Genomic DNA, 17,044 nt, shown 5'->3' on the forward strand with positions numbered 1-17,044 from the left:
GGAATGTGAGCCATGATGAGGGGATTGCAGACTACGACACGTCTGTGAAGTCCCTGGCCTGCGATCTCCAGTCAGCCATGCAAGTCGCTCAGAGGAACTCAAGGCTTGAACAAAGACACCAGGCTGACCAGTACAACAAAAGAGTGAAGGGGCTGGCGCTCTCCATCGGTGACCGTGTTCTTGTAGCCAACAAAGGGTGCAGAGGAAAACGTAAGCTCGCTGACAGATGGGAGCATGATGTTTACATTGTTGTGGCCTCGAAGCCTAGTCTCCACATCTACAAAGTCCAGGACAGCGAAGGTAACACGAGAGTGCTTCACAGAAACCTCCTGCTTCCTGTCAATTTTTTGCCACTCAGTGCCTCTCCGGACGATGCCACTTTGAGCCAAGAAGCAGGATTTGACTTTTCGGGTGAGTTTGTGTCTGAAGCCCACCTGTCAGACCACTCTTTTGAGGATGCCCTGCCCCCTACTGGCGCTGACCTGTCATGCCAGGATGGCTCTCTTGACCGCACCTCTTCCTGGGTCGCTGAACAGTCTTCCATCCAGAGTGACTTTGATGTGTCGGATGTGGCTGTTCCTGGTTCCTTCCATACTGATGTGGCCTCTGATGTGGCTGTTCCTGGTTCCCTCCATCCTGATGTGGCCTCTACTGTGGCTGTTCCTGGGTCCCTACATTTAGATGTGCCTCTTTGTGATGTCCCTGATGCCTCTGTTGGTGCTGAGGTTGACCCTGGTGATGCTGCACAACATGTCACATTTGCTGCCCCTCCTAACCCCCCACACAACACTGACCATACTGACTTCACTGCCCCTCCTATCCCCGCACGCAACACTGTTACTGACCATCCTGACTACGTTCATCCCCTTCCTACATCTAGGTTTGGTAGAGTTATTCGTCCTGTATGTAGATTGATAGAATCTATGGCTCAGTTGCAAAGCATCCTGGGTGGGGATGAGGCTGTAGGTCATGTTATTCATGTGTAGCTTACTGTGTGAGGTTATTTCAGGTTTGCCTTACGGCATGACTTCAGAGTCAGTTTTCCGTGTGAGAATTGTTTTTCTGGTGTGCATAATGTATGCCACAGTTGTTGTGAAATACTGTTAGTTTAGCCATACTGTTGAGGTGTATATGGCACCTCATCTACCCAGTGGGTGTTCTGGGACTTGATCCCCCCAGTTCACGTCTGACCTTTCTAGGTAGCTGCCATGCTGGTGTTTGTATTGGCTGTTGATAGGATTTTTTTTTATTCTTGTATGGGTTCCTTATCTTTGTGTAATTCTAGAGGGGTGAGTGTAACAGGTCACATTTCTATTGTTTTATAATTACACAAAGATGGTTTTTGCCTTGACACACTGCCTTGTATCGCCAGTACAGTGAGAGTCCTAGTGGGCCTCCGTAGTCTCCCGCCCCCTCTAATGTATACATTTTTCATATTCATATTTCGCTGTGCCCTTCACCTCTTCCCTGTCTCTGTCACTCTGGGGAAGAGGTATGTTATCTGTCTATCCCTCCTTTCATATTATATTAAATATCTTCACCCTATACTGTCTTTCACTACTATCATAACTATCACTTTACCTATATTTACTTTCTGTACACTTTGTTTTATCTATTATGGAGCTTTCTTGTTTATTTCTTTATATTTTGTACTTTCGTGTCACATGGTGTAAAATAAACCTGTGACTAGCCTGTGGCTGTAGCCTGTACCCTGTATAATGCTACTGTATGTTGTTAGCGATCGCTAGTACTTAGCATGCTATTTATAATTCACCACAGGAGTTGGGGGAAGGAGAACCTACTGCCTGCTTCACTGTATTGTCCCTATCGTTTTGCAGGTGTGTCATTGTTTTCTGTTTGTTTATCACTTTGTCATGGTGTTATTTTGCTTGTAACCTTGTACAGCTAATTAGCATGCTAGCTCCCGCTAGCATAGTTGCTAACTATGTTAGCCATACTAGCTAGCTACTTCCATTAGGTCTCTATCAGGAGCTAGGCTAGGTAGCATAGTTTAATGGTTAAATCTTAGCGACTAGTTGTGTTAACCTTTTAAATGTAATGATTGATGTTACTTTTATTTTATATCTTTTATTTTGTATTTAGTATGTTTTGTGTGGGTTACCTGTGCTTTTGCCCTGTCTCTGTCACTCTGGGGAAGAGGAGTTGGGGGAAGGAGAACCTACTGCCTGCTTCACTGTATTGTCCCTATCGTTTTGCAGAGAATAAAAGCCCGCGAATACATCGTCATCCCGTGTCACGTCAGTCACTCAAAAACAGCAAATCACAACGCAGAGTGTATTCCACCGGTCACACGTGTATAGACCTCTCCAGAATATATCCCGCCTCCTAACTTCCGTATCCATCCAACTTCCGGGCGTGGATTGTCTATGGGAAATAACATGGCGTTTTGAAAGATCGTACCTGTCACACTCTGTAGGTGACAAAGTAGAAAAAGCTGCTGGGCAGATTGGCCTACACACTTCTGCCATCTAGTTTCCACTGGATTTTTTTATTTTCGGTGCCGTTTAAGTAGTATAGTCTATAATATACTACTTAAACGGCATCGACAATCAAAAAATCCAGTGGAAACTATATGGCAGAAGTGTGTAGGCCAATCTGCCCACCAGCTTTTTCAACTTCGCTACCTACAGATGTTTTACCGGTATGATATTTCGAAACGCCATGTTATTTCTCATAGACAATCCACGCCCGGAAGTTGGATGGATACGGAAGTTACGGAGGCGGGACTTATTCTGGAGAGGTCAATGTGTGCGGCAGGTTTCTTATTGTTCTCTATGGTTTGGCAGCGGAACGGTGGCAACGCTGACGTAAAGCTAGCGTTGAGCGAGCATATTCAATTAACAAACCGTTCGTGTTGAAAATTTACTACAGTTCCTTACGAGACACCACCGTGCTCGTTTTACTTTAATAGTGTGGCGAAACATGATAAACTTTGTGTTTTTGTGTGGAGTCATAAAGCAAATTAAGCTTTGTGCGCATCCTAGCCCTTTTTACAGTCTATGGACGCACCCTAGCGGCAGCTCGTCAAGCTAGCCTTTAACTTTACCTAAGATTCTGTTAATGGAGTCCTGAGCTTGGTCTAGTGTTAGCTTCTGGGCTCAGGATACAACCCATACAAGACATATACAAAGAAGACAGTAGCCTGCACAATGCAAATGACTAAATAAAATAAACTATAAATATTTGCGTGTCATTAAACGTTACCAGTTTCAGCGAAGGGTTGAGGAGTTTTGCGAATTCACATCAACGATTCCACATAACAGGCTGCAGTTTCATTATACAGGTTCACAATCTCTCCTTACTAAAGCCTTCACACCAGCAGCTGTTTGGTTCGGCCAGTAGATCTCAAAATAATCCAAAATGTCCTTATTTTCAGAGAAAATGAAGCATTCAAGCAGAGTAAACCGTCACGGTTTGTTTTGCTGCGTCGCCACCCGCGAAGTGTTAACGTTCGTTCGGGTAAAGGCGAAGAGCCCTGACATATGAGCCCCGATGTGATAGGCTGGTTGCGGTCATGTGACACACGCAACCACAAGAAAGCAGAACTACATATCTTATGGCAGTTGTCTACACATATCTCGCCCCTTCTGCGCCAAAAAAGTCGACATCTGAATTACACTGTGCCAATCATGTGGTGTGTTGTGAATACAGCGTGCCAATCATGTGTTGTGAGCTTGCTGCTGGAGCAAGGTTGGCTTCTGCCTAAATAGATGCCCGATAAGTGCCCAAAAAGCGTTGCACTATGGCCGCCGAGTGGAGGGACCTGACTAAAAGGATTTGGCCTCTAGTCACTTGGTTGCCTCAATACTTGGGTGGCCTTTGTGTACAATGTTGATGTACTCCTTGTGTAGGGATTGGGGGATAACTGCTTTATGGCCTTTCATGATGACACTTTACTCCACTGTCTGCTTGTCTCTGTATGGAAATGGCCATTAGCAGCCTTAGAGCTGGCTTTCTCTGACGGGCTCCGCTAGCATGTCGTGCCTAACAACGCCCCTTAGCTGTTGTAGAATCAGTGTAACCTACGGCCTCTCGGGGCTTATTGCTTATTTTACATGTTTTACTAACCTTTTCTACAATCCATTCACATAGATTTTCATGCTTTTTCTTGCTTTTTTCAGTTTGCATAGTTTTTCACCAATTCACCACCAACAACAAAATAATTTTACTCAGTCTGTAGTCAGAGTTTTTAACTGTGTGTATTTCATTTTAAATATCCAAATATGACCAAGAAATGCAACAAACTTATCTTACAACTGCTTTGATTTAATTTCAAATATCCAAATATAACCTAGAAATACAACAATAAAAAAAAAAGTAGACGTTGAGATGATTTGCCGCAACGAACACCTTGTTGTCGTGACGAACACCTTGTTGCCGTGACGAACACCTTGGTGCTGTGTGCCGTGATGAACACCTTGTTGCCGTGACGAACACCTTGTTGCCGTGACGAACACCTTGTCGCAGCGCGAGAGCAAGGGTGTGGGTCCTACTCCCCTTTGTGCGTGCGTTCGTGGACGTCGAGATGATTCGCCGTGACGAACACCTTGTCGCAGCGCGAGCAGGGGTACGCGCGCTCGCCCAGGTGCGTTCGCTGGTGCCGCTCCACGTCCTCCTTCCTGAGGAAAGCGCGTCCGCACGTTCCGCAGACGTGCGGCTTCTCCCCCGTGTGGATGCGCTCGTGCCTCGTCAGCGCCTGCCTCTGGGAGAAGCGCTTGCCGCACTGCGCGCAGGCGTACGGCCTCTCGCCCGTGTGCGTGTTCTCGTGGGCCGCCACGTGGCTCGGCGTGACGAACGTCTTGCCGCAGTAGGCGCACGCGTACGGCCGCTCGCCGCTGTGCGTGCGCTCGTGCACCGTCAGACTGGTCTTCTGCGTGTACGACTTGCCGCACTGCGCGCACGCGTACGGCTTTTCCCGCGTGTGCGAGCGCTCGTGCACCTTGATCTGAGACCGCGACCTGAAGCGTTTCCCACAAATGGGGCAGGGGAACTTTCTGGAATGGTCCTCAGTCCGTGTTCTAGAATCATCCTCAGTCTGTGTGTGTGAGACGGAGGAGGTGGGGGATCGTTTTCCTGTTTTATCCGAGAGACAAACACACACACACACACACACACACACACAGAGTATTACCATCTGAATAATTTTATATTATGATTATATTTTAATGTATAAGTGCAATAAAATACATTGCACAGGATACATGTTCTACTTTTTGTAGTTGAAGTTGATTTCAGAGTCCATGGTAACGGAGGATTAGATAGGACTACTACTACTACTACTACTACTACTACTACTACTACTACTAATAATAATAATAATAATCCTCTACATACTTACAGCATACTGCCCCCACCTACCCACACACACACTACACACACACACACACAGTCACTGCTCCACTCCCCTCCCGCCCACACACACATCTTCACTTTCATCACTCACATACATCATACTTGCAGTACACTGCCCCCCCCCCTCTCCCCTACATACACAGCACATTATTTCATCAGGAAGCTTCTCCAACACACATCCCCAACATACTTACAGCACACTGCCCCCGCCCCCCAATACACAGCACATTGTCTCATGAGGAAGCTTCTCTAACACACATATTGCACACTGCCCTCTCCCCACATACACAGGACACTATCCCATCTCCCTTGTCATCCCCCCAACACACACACCAAGACCCTTGGCAGTTGGGTTAGCCCCTTGAGCCGTGGATATGCCCAAGGTTTCTTCCTTGGTAAGGGAGTTTTTCCTTGCCCCTGTTGCTCTTGGGTGCTCCTTGTTGGTGCCCCCCCATCGCAATCCTCCCCCACCTTTCTTATGCAGCCCTTGCCACTTAATCTACTAAACCCCTCTTCTACTGCACTTTTTACCCCCCCCCCCATAAATGCACAAATAGGCTGACACCATACTTAATTTCACTGCATTTTTTACTTCCAGTAACTATATGCATGTGACAATAAACTTCCTTGTATCCTTGTATCCTTGTAATAATAATAATAATAATAATAATAATAATAATAATATGTTTAAATTGTATTGCATCTTTCACAAACCCAAGGTCACTTTTATGCTTAACATATGTGTGAGTGTGTGTGTGTGAGTGTGAGTGTGTGTGTGTGTGTGTGTGTGTGTGCGTGTCCGTATGTGAGTGAGTGCGTGCGTGTGTGAGTCCATACATTTGTGTAGTCATCGTCAATACCTGCATCTTCCTCATTAGTCCCAGACCCTGGTGCCTCCGGTAAACTCTGAGTGGGAGACACCTTCGAACCTTCAGCACCTGGGGATCCAGTCGGACCTTCAGCACCGGGGGATCCAGTCGGACTCTGGGCACCAGATGACAATTCCTCTGCTGATGCCATCTGTTCTGACTGGAGAGCAGAGCTATTCTATAACACACACATATGAGACATTAGAAAGTGTGTGTGTGTGTGGGTGTGTGTGTCGTGTGTGTGTGTGTAAATGAATCAGTGTGTGTGTGTGTGTGTGTGTATCTTGTGTGTGTGTAAATGTATCAGTGTGTGTGTGTGTGTGTGTGTGTTTGTAAATGTATCAGTGTGTGTGTGTGTGTATCTTGTGTGTGTGTGTGTGTTTGTGTGTAAATGTATAAGTGTGTGTGTGTACCTCAGTCTTGATCTGGCTCTCTCCTCCCTGCAGCCACTCAATCACTTCCTGCATTGTCCTGTAGGGGGCAGAGATGGCAAGGGTCAGAGTTCAAGGGCTCTATTTTACGATCAACGCAAAGCAGTGGTTAAAAGTGCAAGAAAAAGTCTGCACTGTGTGTGTGTGTGTGTGTGTGTGTGTGTGTGTGTGTACCTATGATTGCTCCGTTTACTTCGTAGCAGTTCCCTTAGTTTGTCCTTCAATAAAGCCACTGCCTGTATGAACACACACATTAACACAAACACACAGCCTGCATAAACACACATATGTACGTACAGACACACATACTTGCATACACACACACACATATATGTACATATACACACACATACACAGCCTGTAAAAACACACATATGTACATATAGACACACATACTTGCATACACACACATACACAGCCTGTGTAAACACACACATGTACACACACACACACACAGACACACACATTTTAAAACACCAAAGTCTGATTTTTTTTCTACCTAACATAACGTTTTACAAAATTGATGCCTTACAGCAGGGGAGAAAAAAAAACAACTAAATTTGTTATGATGTGCTTTTCCTCGTTTTTAGGTTGATTAGTACAGGTAACATCTGATTTATACTGTACTACAGGTTGTGGCTGTCAAATACGTTATCATATCGACCCCAGACTTAAACTTGCACTGCTTCAACTGCTATTAATTCACTTAAACTTGCACTGCTTCAACTGCTATTAATTCACTTAAACTTGCACTGCTTCAACTGCTATTAATTCACTTAAACTTGCACTGCTTCAACTGCTATTAATTCACTTGGCCTGACTCTTCCCACTTTGTGCGTCTGACTTCGCTCTGGCCACAGTGCATGAATTGTTAAAATAATAAAAATACGCTGTCAAACTCGCACTCGCACTGTTTGCTTTGTGACTAAACATGGGAACTTTACCAACTTGGTCCAACATCTAAAAGATGTTGGCCGTCAATTTGGATACTTACTAGCTGAGCTAACCCCCGAAATCCCGATCCCCTGCCGTGACTGTGTAAAGTCCTTAGCAAACACCAACTGAGGCAAATCACAAAGTGCACACACTTACACGTAGACGTACACACACACACCCTCTCTAATTCTCACACACAGTGGATTGGCCTGTGTCAGTGAGTTGTGTTTTTCCTCCAGGTGTTTCTGTTTCTCTCTCTCTCTCCCTCCCTCACCTGGTTGGCCTGTGTCAGTAAGTTGCCTTTTGCCTTCAGGTGTTTCTCTCTCTCTCTCCCTCCCTCACCTGGTTGGCCTGTGTCAGTGAGTTGTGTTTCTCCTCCAGGTGTTTCTGCAGTTCATCGATCTTCAGCTTTAGCTCCTTGTTTGACTCCACCTGCTCTGTCAGGCTCCGCCCAGTCTCCGCCTCCTTCTCTTCCAGACGACGAATCACCACGCAGAGCTCCTGGTTCCTTCCTACTTCATGCTGATTGATAAACACAAACACAGGAAACACATAAATGTTGGAAGTCACTGTGTGAGTGTGTGTGGGGGAGAATGCTGGGCAAAGCATGCTTATTCAAAGTAGGGACAATATCCCAAAATTTAGCAAACTCATTGGTCTAATGTTTGTTGTGAAGTCGGTGAAGTCCGACGTGTGCTCATATAAGTCTCCAGCTTGGACACACTATCATTTGATTGGCTAAAACTGAAGAGGATTCATCTGATGCTCACATGAAAGTGTGTGAAAGCTCATGTCGGACCATGAGAAGTAAAATCATCTGGTCTGATGAAACGAAGACTGAACTATTTTGGTGTGTGTGTGTGTGTGTTACCTGTAATGCTTGTGTGTGTTTGTGTGTGTGTGTGTGTGTGTTACCTGTAATGCTTGTGTGTGTATGTGTGTTACCTGAAATGCTTGTGTGTGTGTCTGTGTGTGTGTGTGTTACCTGTAATGCTTGTGTGTGTATGTGTGTGTGTTTTACCTGTAATGCTTGTGTGTGTATGTGTGTTACCTGAAATGCTTGTGTGTGTGTCTGTGTGTGTGTGTGTTACCTGTAATGCTTGTGTGTGTGTGTGTGTGTGTGTGTGTTTTACCTGTAATGCTTGTGTGTGTGTGTGTGTGTGTGTGCGTGTTACCTGTAATGCTTGTGTGATGACTTGAGTAGCCTTCTCCAGGTTCATGCAGGCTTGCTTGTGTCTCATCTGAGGGGTCTGTGTTAACAGTTATATTGGAGCATTTATTAAATACACTTCAACAGTCTCTTGACAGCTCTGCTAGTGTGTGTGTGTGTGTGTTTTACCTGCTAGGGATAATGCAAATGTGTGCTCATTAAAGTGTGTCTGTGTGTGTGTGTGTTACCTGTAATACTTGTATGATGACTTGAGTAGCATTCTCCAGGTCCAGGCAGGCTTGCTTGTGATCCACCGTATCAATATGCTGGGTAATGTCACCTTTCTACACACACAGAGAGAGAGAGAGAGAGAGAGAGAGAGAGAGAGAGAGAGAGAGACTTGTTCAACAATTAAATAATTGTTCAGATTTGGATAAAAAGCATGCTAATACTACCTCCACAACCTAAAATGCAAGGATCTAAAGATAGCACCTGCACATGGAGGTAGCGTATGATACCCCACTGCTCATCAGTGGTCAGGTCGGCCATGTTTTTCCTATGACTGTGAGGACAGAACAGGCCAGTGAAACCAGTTGTTTAAGATCAAGGGCATTATCAATCTAATTCAATGACATTAGTCCCAGATAGCAAGGTGACATTGATATGATGTTGATTTTCCATCCAAATCATCATTTTGGTTGAGATTGAAATCTCAATGGTAAATAGACATTGAATCAGCATTACAATCCTGACAAAACTCCGACAGTGCATGAGCATAGATAGAGAGACATCGAAACAACATTGGTTTATAGTTTATATTAACATAATCGATAGACCATCGATACATAGTTCAGTAAAAGATATTGAAAAGTCATGGATGTATGGTTTAATGGGAAATTTTGACGTGGTGATTGAAAAGTAGTGGGTTTTTAGTTGACCGCGCGACGACGTTTGAACTGTCCAGCGGGAGATCATTTTGAGCAACGGTTCAGTCACACCAACAGTGTTCAGCTCTCTGTCAAGTTCGCCGCTCCACCTTAATGGTAAGCAAGCATTTATTTATCTAACGATAATGTTTCAAAGTGAAATTGTACTACATTAAATTCGGGCATGTTTACAGCCTATGTACATCGTAGCCTACTCTCTAACTTACAAACTCATTCATGCTTGAGTCAACTTAGGCTAGCTACGTTATCTTTGCTGTGGTCAAATTAATGTTTTACGTTACGTTATGGCAGTTCATGTTATGTTAACGTTAACATTACACCCAGTCTGATTTATAATTAGGCCTTCCTTAACGTTAGTTGTCAGTAAGTTAGAGTTGATTATATTCGTATGATTTACATAAAATGTTTGTTGAGTTTACTGTCAAAATTATGGCTGAAGATGATGTGCTGCTGGCTAACGCGAACGCTTAGCTGCTACTGTTACCAGCTTCTAGCCTAAGTTGACTCTAGCACGAATGAGTTCGTAAGTTAGACAGTAGGCTACGATGTACATAGACTGAGATTATTCTAAAGTTTCACTTGTAAGTAGCCTTCAGTTGGACATATTTATCTAACACTGTCTATCTTTCTTCTATTTATGTTAGATGCCGCTTCACTCTACTGGATGGTGGAGGATCTGACTGCAACCGTAGGCCGGATGGCAGGGAAGCTCAGCACACGGGAATTTATAAATGAAGAAGAGTGAATAAATGCACTTGCTTTTCAAACTGATAACAAGTTGTCAATGGTTATTTATGCAAGCTTGTGTAGCCTAAACCAGACATACCTAGGCCTAGCCAAATGTATCCTGGCTGTAGATAAAGCAGGGTATGAATTTCCCAATATTTTGCCAGATTTATAGTGGTTTACTGCGGTTTAATATGAATTGAAATACCATTGAAATCGCATTGATCTTTAGTTTGGTTGTAATTTCAACATTGTTTCAATATTATTTTAATTGAAATACAATTGAAATTCCGCTGGTCTATAGTTAATAAATCAACATTGTTTCAATATTAACTGAGGGTGCAAACTGATGTTAAATCAACATCGAAATCCGACATTGATTCAATGATTTAACGTTGACAATGCAATGTTGATTCTACATAGTTTCAATGCCCGTCTGCTATTGTAGTATTATCTACAATGCATCTAATTTATGTTATATTATTTTTACAATTTTAGTATGTTCTCCCAAAAGTTTTCCACTCTGGCTTATTTAATATTTTCCTCTGTTTATCTATCAGCTTCCATGTGCTGCGTCGGGACTTTTACTTTGAAAAGCTGCCCGACGAAAAGGCAGAAAACATGGGAAGAGAGACGTGGTTGTGCCTTGGGATGCATGAATATGATCTTAATTGCAACAATTTTGCCTTTTATTGCATTCAATTACAGTTAATATCTTTTCACACCTAAATACAAGTATGAACATCACACTTTGTGAGTTTGTTCAGCGTTGATTGAGATAGAGACCTAGCGATGTTTTGAATTTCTGGTGAATATCTAATTTCAACCTAACTTAACCGCGGTTAGGTGGATCTGTTTCGCTGTTGTAGTATTGAATCCAGGTTGATATTTGCAGAAATATAACATGTTTATGTTTTAACATGAGTGGCTGTGTTGTAGTGCTCACTCACGACATTATGTGGAATGCGACTGGAAAGTGTAACAATATGTTTTGCGAATGTCTGTGATCAGGGGCGTCACTAGACCTTATTCACTGGGGCACGTGCCTTAGTAAAAGTCTCCAGTGCCCCAGTAAAATTCTAGCGCGGCTCTAGCTGGAAACGGCATTCATGAGCGCATCTCCGTGCCTGCTTTAATCATGGCTCGAGTCTGTCACTTACCAGCCAATAATAAAAAAAAAAACAAGGAATAAAGAAAGGGGCCATAATAGCCAATCAGGAAATAGCACCTCTATAGCTGGCTAAGATTGAACGCAACAACCAATGAAAATCGTTCACATGATTCTTCCGAGTGTTTCGTTGTACTGCACACATATACACTGTGGATTGTGGAATCACTTTGAGCATAGAGTAAGTCGTCCCCTGTTTAATGTTACAACAAATTCACAACTTGTTTGACAGAAAAAATTACAAGTTGATCGCTGTTAGAGAGTGTTAGGGTAACATAACATAACTAGCATCTGTTTTTCAATGCTTAGCGTCATTGTAGCCTAAATTTAGCAGCAGTTTACCAGCTTGTGCTCTCTCCCTCACACACACACTCACACCATGCGTAGGCTGCATGCACACATGCGGACAATTAATAAGGATTTATACGTATACTGTAGAGACTCCTGTAAAAGTAGCCTATACTGTTTGTGAAGCTGTCCTACTGTAAAACTAAACACAGCCTTCTGACTATTCAGAGATGGACATCAGAAATTCTTCCTGAACAGAGGGAGAGGAACAGTGAGGAGGATGAGGGAGGTATGATAATTTTGCCCACATTAACGGTAACATTAACATTTATGCTGGTAATAGCCAGTGCTGTGATTTGATCAATGGTTTAATGGCAAACTTAAATAAGTTTGCTGCATTTGCAAATGTAGCCTATAATAATATACACAGAATCAGAATAGCCATCTGTGTAGATTATTATAGGCTACATTTGCAAATTATCACCAAAAGTCAGTATGAAGGCTTTAGTAGGCTATTTAAGCTACAAAGAACTGCAGTATTGCCAGGATGTATATAGGACCCTTGCCTGGGAGGGAAGTATATCTCACTTTTGACTAAAAATAAGCTTCCCTTGTGTTAGTAGGAAAGCCTATTAAATTAATGCATGTGAGTATAGGCCTACTTATGCCTATGTGTTTGGATGTTGCTGGATAGTGGCTGCTACAACAATTGAGGGAGAGAGTGCTGGAGGAGGAGGAGAAGGTCGAAGAGAGGGAGAAGAGAGGGGAGAAAGCACAGGCTGGGCAGTCCAATACCAGGCAGGAGGAGGAGGAGGAGGAGAGACAGGCAAGAAACGGATGAGGACATGATCGGGGCTAGGCGTAAAACTATTCAGAGTATGGAGGAGGATGTCTGTGACCTAGGGGAGATATGTGATGGTCCAAATCAGGCTAGCCATTTATTCATATTGCGCGCACAGTTATTATTTTTTTTTTTTTATGTATTGGGAGTTGGGGGCCTGTGCCCCAGCAAAGCTCTAGGTCTAGAATCGCCCCTGTCTGTGATCAGATCTGCTGCTCCTGTGGCGCACGGACGCGCAGACACCAGTTGGTGTAGTCGGGACACCAAAACACCCAGCCGGATGAAACGCCTGCTACGTGGTCCAGTCCAGTGGGCTCGTACGAGCTGGGACATTATCGACGGGATATCCCGACAGCTTGACGTAGTCTAATGAAAGCTACCTCCAACTCACGTTCGTGTTGACATCTCTCCGGTGTCTCGTAGTATGTTGCGACTTCAAGCCCACAATACAAGAAGGAAAGCTCTGCAGTGTGTCTTCTTCCTGTTTTTGCATGGTGCTTTGCAGCCTATGGATTTTAAAATGGAAAAAGGGAAACCTGCAAGAGCACAAAAATAGGCTATCGATTCTCGTCAACCTTCCTTATGATGTAAAAAAAATCCTTCCACATAGCTGTACACTCGACGTTTGGCATGCGTCATTAACAACAATAGGATACTGGTTTATCTAACTTTACCTGCATATAGTAGTTTGAAAATTGTAAATCGTAATACGCGTGTGATTTGTTATGATCACCTCACTCAGATCCTGCACCCTGCTTCACCGAATGACGAAAGATTCGGTCGCGCTTACAGTTGTACCGCCCTCTCGCGTACGGGATGATAAATCAGATTTGTCTGATACACAAGGCGCATTGCATTCTGTATGTATGGACACAAATGTTCGGTGATGTGATGACATCTTTGCAAAGTAAAGTGATGTGATTCAATGACAGGAAAAACAATTATTCTGAGTGTCTTTCTCCTAAATTTGCGACTTTAGCTAGACATTGTACATACTCGAAAAGTTATTCACAAAAAATGTGTATTTGTAAATACACAAATATGACAAATATATAAAGTAATTTGTACAAATATGCATGCGTTTGTAAAATAGGCTATTTTTGACATTTGCAAATATGTTTGGCTTTGTGTGTTGGAGCCTGGCAGGCGTAACCTGACCCATTCGCTCCATGCACATTCTTGCCTTTGACCACAATGAATTTGAAGTAGTGCTTATATCTCCACCTTGAAAATGCCAACTTTTCATCGGATTGCTCCTGACCTCTAACCTGACCCTAGCCAGATGAATGTCGTTCCGCTTAGCTCCGCCTAGCTTCACTCACATCCATCTGGGACCTCTTCCATTGAGAGTGATTTGATTCAGGTGTGGGATTCTGCAATTATGGATTTGTGCATCGAATTTGTGGATCGCATATGGAGTTGTGGATCAAATTTGTGGATCGCATATGGATTTGTGCATCGAATTTGTGGATCGCATATGGATTTGTGGATGATGTAATTTTGAGACATTCTCAATTTTGTTTGGCCTCTTTTTTTTGGTCAAAGTTCACAAACCCAAAGCTCAAGAACTAAACCATGTAGGCACTCAAATTTGACATGCTGGTACATAAATATGAAAAGCATGTTGCAAAATGCCTGATGAGCTGAACCACTTCTATGGCCGCTTTGATAGGGACAACAAGGAGGTGGCCATCAAGGCTGTGGTCTCTGCAGATTACCAGCTCCTCACACTCTCCACCACTGATGTGTGTGCAGCACTGAGCAGGACAGGACTGAGCATAGCCTAGATATGTCTATATGATACTTGCTTATGATACGTGCTATACCCCCCACAGGACAGGACTGAGCAGTCCACATTGGGAGTGTTTTCGTTATCAAAAGTTGGACGGATGGTGCGCGTTCATGGATGATAGGATGGTGCGTTGTGCACCCGCCCATATCACTGCGTTCTTAAATTAAGATATAAACAACTTGCCATGGACTTCTGACCAGGTTTCTTTAGGTCAGTGGCGTATTGTGTTTTAGATAGTGTACGATAGCGATTTTTAAACAATGTGCCAGACCACACCTTAGGTTGTTAATTACCACACCCCTTGGCGCATTGTTTAAAAAAAAAGAGACGTGTAAAATACAAAAATAAACTCTGCACTGGGGAAATAATGAGTTTCCCGCTAGGTGGACAATAGGGCCCTTAGAGTCTAAATCAGTGGTTCTTTTTTGAAGATTGCCGAGTAAAAATTATTTATCATACTGTCCCAGCGTTCTGCTGAAGTATAAGATTTTGCCTCTCAATCAATATCATATAACTCTGAAGCCTTTCTCTGCAAAATGACTGCTTGCTACTGCAGTGGTTCTCAACATTTTTCAGTGATGTACCCCCTGTGAAATATTTTTTTCAGCCAAGTACACCCTAATCTGCGCAAATGACCGCTATGCTTCAACCACGACTCCATCGTTTGAGTTTTGACAGTGATTGACAGGTGATGGCGGGTGGCATGTGACAGGTTGGGTCGAACCATCCTGGTATGGGGGGGACTGAGTTTTTAGGATAATGAAATTGAATAGCCTACTGAAATATAAAATACATTTTATGAACTTATATTTAACTGAAATATTTATTAAATATTTTTTTTTAAGTATTTTTGCATGGATTCTACTTTTTAAATATATGTATATTTTAAAATCTCACGTATTTGAGAACCACTGGTCTAAATAGAAGCCTCCTCTGCTGGTCATTGAGGTAGTAAATGCAGTGTTGAAGACATTTATTTACAGTGATAGAATAACATTTCCACACTCAAAGTGACTCTCATGATGAAGGTTAAAGGAATTTTAGCATCTGATTTGATCTGAACATGAGTGTCATTTTTAACCAGCATGTCCATCTTTTCTTCCAATTAATTCTGGCGAATTCCAGAAATGATGTTTTGTAAGATCAGATGATGATGATGATCGTCTCTTAATTGCGTGCATGTGAACTCTGGTTCACCCTGAGTTCTGGTTCCTAGGTAAACACTCTTTGTCAATTCAGCATTTGTCCTGCTTGATTCAAATGTGCACTTTCTGATGGGTCTTAAGTTGTGAGCTACGATGGAAACTCTTCCCACATGTAGAACACTGATATGGCTTTACTCCGGTGTGAACTTCTTGATGTACAATGAGATGTGAGCTACGACTGAAACTCTTCCCACATGTAGTGCACGGATATGGCTTTTCTCCTGTATGCATGCGTTTATGTCTGGTGACCTCTGACTTAGTCCTGAAAGTCTTTCCACATGTAGGGCACTCATATGACTTTTCTCCTGTGTGGATCCTCTGGTGTGCCTTGAGATTGGATATTTGACTAAAGGCCTTCCCACAGTCAGTGCACTGATATGGCTTTTCCCCAGTATGGATCCTCTGGTGAGTCTTGAGATGATTCATCCTAGTGAAGGTCTTTCCGCACTGAGGACATGGATAGAGTTTTTCTCCATGATGGGGTTGTTCTTTTGTCTCCTCTGTGTTGACTTCTTGATAATTTGCAACAAAAGGACAAGAAAACATTTTAAAACATAATTTAAAAAAATATAACAAAAATATATTACTGTAATGACTTTTTTTATTAAAAAAAGTATTAAAGAGAAACAACTAATTAGTAACTTACTTGTAAGAGAAGAGTCCTTGTGGCCACCTTCTCTTGAATCAGATAGTTCTTTCTGTTCAATTTCCACCAATGTAGACTGTTCGTCACAGTCAACCCTGGGGTTTTCTTTTACTTTCTTAACGGCAAACAGGTATTCTGGTAGGAAATCATCAAACTCTTCTTGTTTTATCTCCTTTACTGGCTTAGGCAGCGGTGTTGGCTCAGTAAATCCTGATGTTTCAGACTTCAGTTCTGTGTTCTAAAACAAATCCAGTCAAACATTACATTTGAATCACATTTGGCATTTACAATTACAATTGAACGATGACATATAAACAAGTGCGGATAAGGAATTACAATTAATACAATGACCCACTAGGTTCTAACCAAATCAGTGAGTCTTTAAGATGCAAAATTAGAATGATAGGTGATATCAGTAATAGATACAGATAACGCAAGCACCGAGATTGTTGCTAGGGTGTTGCTAGGGTAGACATGGTGGTTGTTATGCCTAATAAAGCAGTTGCTATGTTTGTTGCTAGGGTAATAATGTTGATTGCTATGGTGGTTGCTAATTGACATTAACATTGTGATTGGTAGGGTGTTGCTAGGGGAAATTAGATAGTTGCTAGGGTAATCATAGTGGTCATAGTGGTTGCTAGAGTAAGTTGGTGCCATTCAAACACTGTTGCG

The 17,044-nt window shown here is 42.9% G+C and overlaps 1 pseudogene; it reads right to left on the reverse strand.

Annotated features, from left to right (window-relative positions):
* Positions 1–4,232: 4,232 nt before the first annotated feature.
* The window catches only part of LOC143137593 (uncharacterized), a 288,160-nt pseudogene continuing 275,348 nt past the window's right edge, over positions 4,233–17,044 (reverse strand).

This window comes from Alosa pseudoharengus, unplaced genomic scaffold, assembly GCF_046254945.1.
Source record: "Alosa pseudoharengus isolate Yale_2024_CS ecotype anadromous, Long Island Sound unplaced genomic scaffold, YU_APseudo_1.1 YU_APseudo_1.1_scf_1, whole genome shotgun sequence".
NCBI lineage: Eukaryota > Metazoa > Chordata > Actinopteri > Clupeiformes > Clupeidae > Alosa > Alosa pseudoharengus.